At 45.5% G+C, this 10,749-nt stretch overlaps 1 protein-coding gene across 3 annotated transcripts in view; it reads left to right on the top strand.

The window, feature by feature from the left end:
- The window catches only part of HOXD3 (homeobox D3), a 61,479-nt gene that overhangs the window by 33,359 nt on the left and 17,371 nt on the right, over positions 1-10,749 (top strand). Inside the window, exon 1 of one of the 3 annotated variants that reach the window (XM_042474023.1) lies at positions 2,409-2,452. The exons of the other annotated variants lie outside the window; for them this stretch is intronic. The gene's annotated coding sequence lies outside the window, so the exon portion shown is untranslated. Of the gene's footprint in view, positions 1-2,408; positions 2,453-10,749 lie in introns of those variants that run through there. 3 annotated transcript variants of the gene reach the window in all.

Genomic DNA, 10,749 nt, shown 5'->3' with positions numbered 1-10,749 from the left:
CCAGTCTGTATGGCCAACAGGGCTACCCCTGGATACACAATCCAAGAGAAAGTCATTGTAATCAAAGGCCTTGTATATTAAGCTGTTGTTAGATTGGATCCAGCTGGAGAGAGAAACAAGGTACCAATGTCCATGGGACTTCTCTTAGTATGTCTAAAGTCCAAAACACACTGCAGAAATAATCCTGTTTGAGAGTGCTTTAACTGCCCTGGCTCAGTGCTAGGGAATTCTGGGAGCTGTAGTTTTGTGAGACATTTAGCCTTCTCTGTCAGAGAGATCTGGAGCCACAATAGACTACAGTTCCTAGGATTCCCTGGCACTGAGGCAGGGCAGTCAAAGCAATCTCAAACTGGATTCTTTCTGCAGTGTGTTTTGGACCTAAGTTTGGATTTAGCTGGTGATAGAGATGATGATCACTGAAAGAAATAGAGGCCAGGTTACACTTTCTTTCAGGTGAATTACTTTTGGATCCAGCTGTTAGTATATAAACCAGAATAAATAAATTATGGAGTGGCATATTCCATGTTCTAAATCCTCAAGGCCAGACCTCCTGTTTTTGTTTTTTTACAAGAACACCAGATTCTACCAAGAGAAGATAGGTGCAAAATAAATACACTTAGAATTAAATAATTTTGAGCCCAGCAACTTGTTTTGAGGACTGGTGACCAGAGCAGAGGGCACAGCCTTTGAGCCTCAGCACACACACACACACACACACACACACACACACACACACACACACAGAGCAATTTCACCAGCCCAGTTTTAGGCTTAGATGTAAGAAGGGCAGGGGTTTATTCTGTTGTAGCTGTTATAGCTAATGACTTAGAAATCCTTGGTAAATGACTGCAAAGCACTGAAGAGATCTAATAGTGCAAGATCTCCAGTGGTATAGCGATGGGTGGGGCAAAAAATGGAGCCATATTGACCCCAATAAGAAATCTTTCCCCCAGGGAAATTTTCCCTCAGTCCCAAGATTTCTAGCATTACAGAGAAAGAGAAAGAGACTGAAAATCGTTCACACCTAGAATTTTCATGTTTGCTGTGTTCACATTTCCTTGGCAATTTTGCCAGCCCCCTTTCTTTGTACGCTCAAGTGAAGTTTTAAGTTACTACCACGCTAGAGATTTGGTGATTGAAGAAAAAATTGCATGGGGGGAGGGAGAATTCTTGGTTGTGAAGGAATTGCCCTCATTTTGCCCTAAACCCCCTCAGCTACAACCCTGAAGATCTCGACCTGCTTTGTACCCACCCTTGTTGCACCAGCCTCTTAAGAGGAGAACGGTGTAGGATGGCAGGCCTAGTTGTCCTTATCTTGATAGGCACCCATTTGCAGAAGCCATGAGAACTGGGAAAGTTCTTGCCGGCTTTTAAGCAGGAAGACGCCTCCTTCCTTCCGACATAAGCACCCTTGGCAGCAATAAAACATTTCTCTTTCCATGAGGTCGATGGCACTATTTTTATCCTGGATATGTTGACACTCTTCGCCTTGCCTCTCCTCTCCACATGTTGGCTTGTCTTCCCTTGAAGAACAGCCAAGGCTGGTGGAGTCCCAAAGCAAATAGGTGTCTGGGGAGGGAAAAGAAGGAATCCCATCCATGTAAACGAGGAACCATCCCCTCCTTTCATAGAGGGCATTGTGTGGGGCTGTATGTTTGTTAGACTACCAACCACCAAAGCGCCAGGGTTGATAAAGGTTTGGGACCTAAGCGATGATGGTGAGGCTTTTCTCAGGTCTTTTGATGAAACGGTTCCTCTTGTCACCATCCCTACTGGTTTTATCTCGGTGTTGGTGATTGTGAGGAGGCAAAAGGCAGAGGAAGCCAGAACAAAAATCTCCCTGTGTTGGGATGGACCTTCGCAGAGAACGGGCTTCTTAATGGAGCGCCTCCAATAGCTGTCAAACCTTCCCCCCATTTCTTTTATTTTCTTTCTCTTCTTTGGGGGGGGATGTCTGTGTGCCTGTATGTGAGGTGGAGGAGGAGGAGGAAGAGGAGGAGGTGGTAGTAATAGTGGACGAGCAGGAGGAGCAGGAGCAGGAGAAGCAGGAGAGGGTTAAATGTAACCATGTAGACCTAAACCATCTTGCTAGGGAAGAGTCACAGCAGACAGCCTCTCAAAGTGCAAGGAAGATGATAAGAATAGATTTTTCTCCAAGTCCTGACCACGTGATGGGCGAAATAATTAATTCAGCGCGTCCCTTAAGAAACACGGAGTCGTCATTAATCTGCCAAGCAAAGGACTCTATCAGACTTGAAAACTGAAGAGATCCCAAGAATATAATATACAAAGGGGAGCAGGCTCTTTCTATGCACACCTAGAGCTTTGGCTACAACCGAAAAAAAAGAGGGGGGAAGAGGCAAAAATTACCAATAATAAAAGGAAGGAAGGAAAGAAAGAAAGAAAGAAAGAAAGAAGGAAGGAAAGCAAGAAAGCAAGAAAGCGGAGCTTGGTAGGTACACATTTTCTTTCTTTCCTTTTATATTTCGCTATCCTTAATGAACTTAGCTGTCAAATGGTTGACAAATTAGGGGCCCTTCTCCTCCTGATTTGCAACCCTGCCAGAGCCAGAAGCTGTTCTAGGCATGTGTGTGTGTGTGTGTGTGTGTGTGTGTAGACGAAGGAAGGGGGGCAGGGGGAGGAGAACCCCAATGTTTACTCTTTATGATGGGAGAGGATGGAGGTCCCTCTCCAAGAAGGGGTCCTTCTGGGTTCCGCGGTGGCAGACTGAGCCCGGGAAGAAGGCTGGTCCCTCCCAAAACTGCTTGTGTGGGTGAACAGGAGAAGATTTACTGGTTGTTTATATCTTACTGGGAACAATGCTAGCTGTCACGGCATCTGCTGCCCATTCTTAAATGGTGAGAAAAGGCCCTGAACTCTGCTTTTCAAACCAGGGTCGTAATTTCTTCTTCTTCTTCTTCTTCTTCTTCTTCTTCTTCTTCTTCTTCTTCTTCTTCTTCTTCTTCCTCCTCCTCCTCCTCCTCCTTCTCAGAATAGAAGGCTATAAAAGACAGACTTTAACCCGCAGATAATGAATTCTTAGGGTCCTTGTCTTCGCCCGTCCCTCTCGACCCTACTAAGGAGATAATAGTGCCTTGGTGTCCTTACACAAAGGCGTAGCGATTGCCGATGTATGATTCTGGAATATATTTGTGGGGAGGTTTTGATGCTCTAAAATAATTTCGGTGGGGGAGAAATACCTGAGAAAGGGACGGTCCCAGTGGAGTCGGTGTCTCCATTCTGTAGAAGATGCAGAGGGACTTCCCCCCCCCCCCTGTAATGTTATTTCTCCTCTTTTCTTTTCTTTTCTGTCTCTTTTCCTTGAAACTCTGGAATTTGGAATTGTAATGATCATTTAATAATGTTTATAGGTGTGTATGCGCAAATAGATGGGCAGGAAAGCCAATACGCAAGTGTACACGCGTGGGTATCGCACACCTAGGAGGGTTTTAACTCTCTTCTTTGGGGACTTGTGTGCCTGGTATTCAAGCAGGGTAGTCTTTATGAAGGCTTAGTCGGAAACCTTTTTTTTTTTTTAAAAAAAAAAGGTAAATAAATATATAAATAAATATGCACAGGTCGTTCTTTTTTATTACTTCCGTTGTGTGTCAGGATAGAGACGGAGTTTCCTGCTCTGTGAATTATACATTCAAACTATAACACATTCATTCAGAGATGACAAATGCTTGTGGTTCGGGATAAGGACTTAGAAATACAGCTGGGTTTCTACGATTTGTGTACGTTGACCACAACCCGCCTCTAAGAAGAGTGTTTTGTGTGTGTGTGTGTGTGTGTGTGTGGTAGATATAATAATATATATATCTGGGGGACCCTGACACAAAAAAAGAGAGAGGGGGGGGGGGGGAGAGAAAGAGAGAGAGAAGAAAGAAATTCGGAACCTAAGTGGAAACGTCCCTTTAATGATAACGCTGATTCCTAGTGTATCGCCCCGAATATTTTATCAGTTTGACAATTGCTGGGTTTGTTGTTATAAATCATCGTAAGTAATTCCTGGAAGGGTGTGAGGTCGATCCGAGTGTGTGTGTGTGTGTTTGTGTGTGATGGAGGCGTGGGGTGTGGAAGGGGGAGAAAGAGAGGGAAGGCGGCCCGGCTAGGATTGTAAATCTTTCCGTTTTATTGCTCTCTGAACATATGCTGAGAGGGAGAGAGCCTTAGATCCTTGACGGAAGCCCAAGATTTCGGCCAAACTGGGCTTCTCACTCCCGCTCTCTCTGCCCAGCCCTCCTTCACACTTCATTCACTCATTCATTCTCAATATTTTTCCTCCTGAATTTGGGCTCGAGTCTCTTTGCTTGCTTTCTTGCTTGTTTTAAATGCACACATTTATAGGTAGTTTAAATGTGCGAGGCCCTTGTTTATTACTTCTCCTCCTGCGAGATCTTGACTTTCTTTCTAGAAGGCGGTCTTCTTTCTCCTTTCATCGGTTATTCTCCAAAGGCTATTCTCCAAAGAAAGAAGAAACGCTATGTATGGCTTTGTATCCCCACTATGCACCCCAATGTTAAATTTTATACAGATCCCACCTTCCCTTTCATGCAGGAAAGGCTTTGGCTGACAGGTTCAAGAAACTGCTATGGATAAGAGGATTCCCAGCGCTATCCAGCCCCTTGAAAAGGGTGGAAGGGGTTCAGTGGGACCCGATCCCATTGAACACTTTACACTTTGATTTTGGAGTAAACCTAGCACTCAGAGGGGTTCAGTCCCCCCAGGCATCCATAAGACAGAGGCTACATACAGAAGATCTTGAAATTAAATCCTTGAAATAAATAAAATAAAAAGAGTTGGATCTCGGGGGTTTAAGTTACAAATAAATAAATTAATAAATAATTTAAAATGTGTAATTTAAAAAGGAACCCCCCCTCCCTTTCTTCGTGCTGAATTTCCATTACTGGATTCCAGTCTTTCTTTTCCCAGATTCTTTTCTTCTTTAACCCCCCCCCCCAAAAAAAGACTGATTTACAAAATCAGGTGAAAGCAGAGTAATTTAGATAAATGCAACCCCACCCCTTAAGGGTAAACATTGTAAGGCAATATATTACTGTCAGATCCCCTTCCTTTGGGTGGTAATGAAATTTCAGGAGATTCTAGATTAGGCCAGGGCACTTCTCCAGATCCGGTTCCTTTGGAGGCGTCAGACAAAAGAGCCGAAGCAATAATAATAATAATAATAATAATTAGCTCTGAGTCGAATTTGAGCCGCTTGGGATATATTTGTTCGGGCCACCGACTCAGCGCCATTATATGCCCAAAGAGAGGATGGTTTGCATACAGACAGGCAAACTGGCCCGGTGATAGGAAACTCAAGTCTTCCATTTGCCTTGTAATATTGTCCGAACTCAACTTGACCCAATTCGTTTTCCTTTCCTTTCCTTTCCTTTCTTTTTATATTTATTTAGACCCAATTTGTTTTCCCTTGCACACTCACCTCTCTGCCCAACATCTATTGAAGAGCAGAATTGTTTCCTTGCTGCAAGGCTGAAATGGACAGCAGCCACCCCGTTACGCAAAGGGTCCAAAATCGAGACTTCATTCCCTTTTCTCCCTTCCTTCGTGGTGAAGCTTTAAAGTCATAATTTGTGTTGAACGGGGGGGGGGGTCTTCTCAACCATTACTATTAATATGAGGAACACTGACCCACCCCAATTTGTTCAACTCGGATTCTTATTATTAACCTATAGTGATTCTTGAGCCACATTTATTGGGGAGGTTTAATTGGTCCCCAGTCGCTGCACCCTCCTCACCTCCACCATCAACGACCCCATCCTATGAAGCTCTGGACCGAGATGATAGAGTCAACTGGAGCCCTCCCGAGCTGCTGCGATGCCCCCTTGGCACTGGACTATGAATGGAGACCTTTGATGGACTGGGCTCTGTGGCCATGTTCTGCCCCTCACCCGCCCCATATGAAGGGCTGAGGGTGCTTGTGGCCCTGGGCTAGCCTTCCTTACTCCAAAGGCTTCTACATGGAGGATCCTGGGGGAGGATTTTAGGAAGGATAACCCGAGTGGAAGCTCCAGCCTTAATCAGAGCCATCTCCTCTCCCAGGATCACGTGAACAAATATGCTTGTATTTTAAGGCAGAGCTTGTTTTCCTTATTACAGAAGGCTTTCTCTGGTGCTCTTCCATATAGATATATATATTTTCTGTGTTTCTTGATGGCAGGGAGTAGGACTGGATGGTCCTTGTGGTCTCTTCCAACTCTATGATTCTATATATATGTATATTATATATGAAATACAATTATGATGATGCCTACATGGCCACGTCGCTTGTTCTTTACAATTAAGTAGCTAGATGGAGCTCCCCTCCTCCAAGGGGGGGGGCTAATCTAAAGGATTTTTTTACATCACTATTACTGTTACTGAACCCAGCAAACCCAGAAACCCATTCGCCGGCTGTTATTGGAGCTCCAAGCCTTGGTCTTTATTCTGTCGGGAATACTGGTCTGTGGAAATGCCTGGGCAAAGCCGCAAGATCAGGTTTAGGAGCGTATTGTGTGCAGAACAAAGGAGGAAGGAGATGCCCTCCAAGCTGCAAACCCACCGTTTCTGACGGAGCAGGACGGTTTTTTAAGCATAAATAGGGATACAGGTAAGCATCTGCGGGGGCTGAAACAAAGATGGGATCTTGAATCTCACCTCCAGCCTAAACCTTTCAACCCCAGGATTATAATGGGAGAGGAAATGAATGCGCGGGGAACCTGAAGAGCAGAAAATATAGGTGCAGACAGTGTATTTGTAGACTTCCTCAAAGGGTAAGATATTGGTGTTGTGTTGCTTGTTGTTGCCTTTCTTGTAATGGGGTTTTTCCACATTATTATTTTCCTTCCAAGGCTTGAGTAACACAGGGGTGGCTGGGGTGGGATGGATTGAGCAGGTCGCCCCTGAAAAGAAGAAAGACATACTTTTGTGTTCAAATACGGAAAATAGAAAGCCACTCTTTCGGATCGACCCCCCTCCCACTGAATTTTATGGCAAAACTCCTCCGAGTTTGGAGGGCTCTGCTCTCTTTGCCCTGGATGATCCGGCTGAGTTGCATCTAGGTTTATACCCACTTGCAGTGCTATCGGAAACACACCCAGTGGAAATGGTGTCACTGCCTATTGTTTCTGGGCGACTCTCTCTGGAAACAGCCGTTTCCCCCCTTCTCTTTTATTTTGTGGTGTTTATTCTGCTCTGCCTCTGCCGCCTTCTCTGAATTATCCCCTCCCTCCCACGACAATAATAACAACAACAAATGCTGACAAAATACCTTGGTTTGTCCTACTGTATTTTTGTATGGATGTATCAAAAAGCGGCAGACTTGGCTAGGACCTATATATCTGGTTGCCTTTCCATAAAGAGGGGTTGTGGTCTCGCAAAGTCAAGCATACCGAAAGCCTTTTGTTTTGTTTTTTCGATGAATGGACACTCTATTTACTCGGAAACAAGTCCCACTGAATTCACGGTGTAAGGATCTGAGTGAGATTTTGTTGGCTACTCCCTAATCCAAGTATTTAGGACGGCTTGCTTAATTCCCTGATAGACTGTGGCTGGTGACTCTTTAGGTGTCAGGTGCAGCAGTTTCCTAGTAGTAGCTTTTGCTTGGGTAGGCAGTTAAAGGAAACCTATGTGGAATGAAGGGAGTTAAAATCCATTCCTATTTCCAATCCACTTTACTCGGGACCAAGCGTAGGCAGAGGTTTTCAGTGGATCCTACTGCTCTATAGGAAGTATTGTTGAACCCTGGTCATAGTTACTTAGAAGTAAAAAAGACTGAGTTTTAGGAAAAGGTACGTCTCTCTCTAAGAGCGCTTAGTACGATCGTGGTCATGTAGTCTGTCCTACTATGCCTATTTACTCCAAAGTAAAAACCCCAAGAAATTAAATGGAGATTACTTCCTGGTAAACTCCGAGGGTCAGCGTGGTGTAGTAGTTTAAGCCACTGGGAGGCTAGGGTTCGAATCCTGGCTGGGCTAAGGACACCCACTGGGGTGACCTTGGACAAGTCACACTCTCTCAGCCTCAGAGGATGGCCATGGCAAATCCTTTCTAAGGAATTCTTGCCAAGCAAACCCCAGGATAGGCTGATCTTAGGGTCGCCATAAATAAAAAAAGGCTTGAAGGCACACCACCACATCAAAAGACAACAAATTTCGTATAGGTTTGGGTGCACACGGAGGGCTCTAGGGAGTTGGAGGAGATAAATCTATGGTCATATTTTATATAATGATACATAGGTGCGCGCGCGCGCGCACACACACACACACCTATGGATATAGACAGAAAAGTCGCACATCAGTTTCCTTGTTTCTGATCACCCCAAAATCACTCGCGTTTTGGAATGAAAAGAAGTGGAGTTTTGTCTCTTAGCCTTCTTCGGAGGAAACTTCTTAGCAAGGCCTCCCGTTCTTCTTCTCGGCCCCCCTCCATCCTCAGCCACCCTTTCCCCCCCTTCAGCTCCGATGCCTCCAAGCTGCGGGGCTGACAAGTTAGTCAGCTGAATCCAATTACGGCAAGCGGCATTTCATTTCGTTACGCGACAGGAATCGCTCTGGCTTGGAACTTCACCGAATTTTTTCCATCATCTCTCTCTCTCTCTCTCTGTCTTTCTCTCTTTACCTCGGGAACCTCCAAGATCGGCCCCGAGGACCCCTACCTGAGTCTATGGGGCAATTGCCCAGGTTGGGCCAGGGGCCCCAGGGCTTTGGGATCAGGCCCAGGGAAAGAGGGACACCCAATGAGGAAGAAAATCCCAAATCTGGTCGACTTCCGCATCCCAAACTCGGATCCTAGCCTCCCCCCTCCATCTTGTAAATATTAAATTTCGTTCACTTTTATTATTTCGTTTTGTCTTGGCTTTTTCTTCTTCTTTTCCCTCTCCCACTCCTTTTGCAAAGACAGCCACCCTGTTTCTAATCAGCGTTTCCTTCCCTTGCCTTATTGGTGCTGCAGACGGATCCAGAAGTCGATAATTAATTAGACACAAAATGAAAACTTACCCCGTTAATCAAGAGCCCGGTAACAATGACTGGCTTTCGCAAATAATGATCCTGCCGCTCAGGCGCTTCTGGGAGGCTGCCCATAAAAAGAAAATAAGGGGGGGGGGGAGCAGGCTGCCGTCTCCCCTTCCCCCAACTTTTCTTCTTAATACTGTATAAATAATGGCTTGTTTCTAATGGGCGCTGGGTTTGGTTTTTTTTTTTTAAAGGTGGGGAAACAGAGGGAAAAAAATAAACCCAAATGCATCTGAGGAAGTAGAGTTAAGTCTTAGAAAGCTCCTGCTGCCAACTTCTTTCTTTCAGTTAGTCTCAAAGGTGCTACAAGATCTCTCTACGTACCGATTCTACAGACTAGCACGGCTATATCTTTGAAATACACCCAGTTAAAGTTGACGTGGGCCCAGGTGCATGTCTTAGGCATATAAGGCCTTTGGGTTAGGGTTAGGGTTAGCCATCTCTCCTTGGCCCCAACATCATTTTGCTCACCCGCCCAAAGGGAAAGGTGGCTCGGAAGAGGGAAGGAAGGCAAGGAGGGCAAGGAAGGAAAGCGAGCTTGCCTGGCAGCTGGGCTGGGGATAGAGAGAGCAGAGAAGGAAGCGAGGAGCTCGTTTTGGTTGCCAACTCTTGGAGGGGCCTTCCGCTGGTTGTTCATTAAGTGGTGAGTTATGGCTGCGCGAGGCAAAGGTCATCGCAAAGGCTTAGGTTTCTTAGATATGCTCCTTTATAATGGCCTCGACTTCATTGTGGGGGAGATTCCCCATCCCCCACAACCCGAAACACCAGGCACACACTAGCTCTGCCCATACCTTCAAAAGTTCTTAGCTAGCAGATTCATATATTATAGAAGGAGATGTTTTTTTCTTCTTCTGGGGAGTTGTACCAAATATGTCATCTCTCAAATTATTTAGATATGCCTGTGCCTCTCTCTATGTCTGCTCTCTGTCTCCTTCTCACTGAATCCTGCTCTTTCTGTCTCTCTCATGTGGAGAGATGTTGTAGTACCTTTGAAACTAACTGAAAGAAAGAAGTTGGCAGCATGAGCTTTCCTAGACTTCAGTCTACTTCCTTAGATGCATTTGGGTTTCTCATGCACAACCATGCAAGCAGAGACAGCCAGGAACAGCTTGAGTGCCCTTTACCAGAGCAACAGCTGGCCTGTGAAACCCAAAGGAGGTCTGCTAAGATGATGGAAGGGGTGCAGTGGGCCATGGCAGGACTTTCCTTGGAGTGACCTGCCCAGGCCCTTCACCACAGCCAATGCATTATGGATGAGCCTCCGGTTATGGCGAGTAGGATGTGAGGGTCTTCCTTGTCCCTCTTAACACACATTGGTTGTGCCTGCAGTCTCAATTCTCCTCTTGGCCTTCAGGATCTGCCCTATGTATCCTGTAGCTTTAGAGTCAGCCAAATTACGGTTTTGGTGGGCATGGTGGATTGCAAAGTTACTGCTTCTCACCCCCTACCCCTCGTTTTGGGTTTCCCCTCTATTTTCCACCCGACACAACAAAAGTGTTGGAGAAAAGCTACCCATACTCTGCAAAATCTTTAGTCTGCTTTAGAAATGTTGTTGGAGAAGAGGTGAGGGAGAGAATGATATCCAAGCCATCGAGGCTTTTGCAATGTGTAGGTTCCCCGAAGTGGGATTTTAGGAAGGCCTGAAATCACAAGAGTGCGAGGCGGATTGACAGACTAGTACATTTGTCCTGTTCAAAAGCCTGCCTCTGGCCCTCATGTTTTTGCTGTAATA

Source organism: Sceloporus undulatus, chromosome 1 (assembly GCF_019175285.1).
Source record: "Sceloporus undulatus isolate JIND9_A2432 ecotype Alabama chromosome 1, SceUnd_v1.1, whole genome shotgun sequence".
Classification (NCBI taxonomy): domain Eukaryota; kingdom Metazoa; phylum Chordata; class Lepidosauria; order Squamata; family Phrynosomatidae; genus Sceloporus; species Sceloporus undulatus.
This window is presented reverse-complemented; position numbering and strand designations above follow the sequence as displayed.